Raw genomic sequence first — 504 nt, forward strand, 5'->3', positions numbered from 1 at the left:
ACATATTTCCAAAGCACTTCATGGCTAATGTAGCATATTCTTCCCAACCCTCTGATGTAGACAATGTAAATAGCATTGCTTTCATTTTTATAGGCTCACAGAGAAGTGATTTCCCCAGGGTCACACAGTTAGGAAGGATCAAAGCAGTCATTTGAACTCAGATCCCTTTTATGTCAAGACTAGCACATCCTTTAAAATGTTCTTCAGCTATAAAATTTATGGCGGTTGGGCTAGACCAATGGTGACAAACTCAAATAGAAACAGGGCTACGTAGCCCTGTAGCTACATATTGACTTAAAAAAAAACAAAAATTGACACCATCTATGTTTTATTTTATTTTTACTTGTTTGGTTAAATTTTCCCAGTGGTTCAACAAAACCTCTGGAGTAGATGATTCTAAGACCCTTTCCAGGGCTGCCATTTTGTGATTCTGATTCTGTAAAAAGTTGATCTCATTCAACAAAACTCATTTCTAAACACTAAATGTCACCTGTTCCTGACCCG

Source organism: Gracilinanus agilis, chromosome 6 (assembly GCF_016433145.1).
Source record: "Gracilinanus agilis isolate LMUSP501 chromosome 6, AgileGrace, whole genome shotgun sequence".
Classification (NCBI taxonomy): Eukaryota; Metazoa; Chordata; class Mammalia; order Didelphimorphia; family Didelphidae; genus Gracilinanus; species Gracilinanus agilis.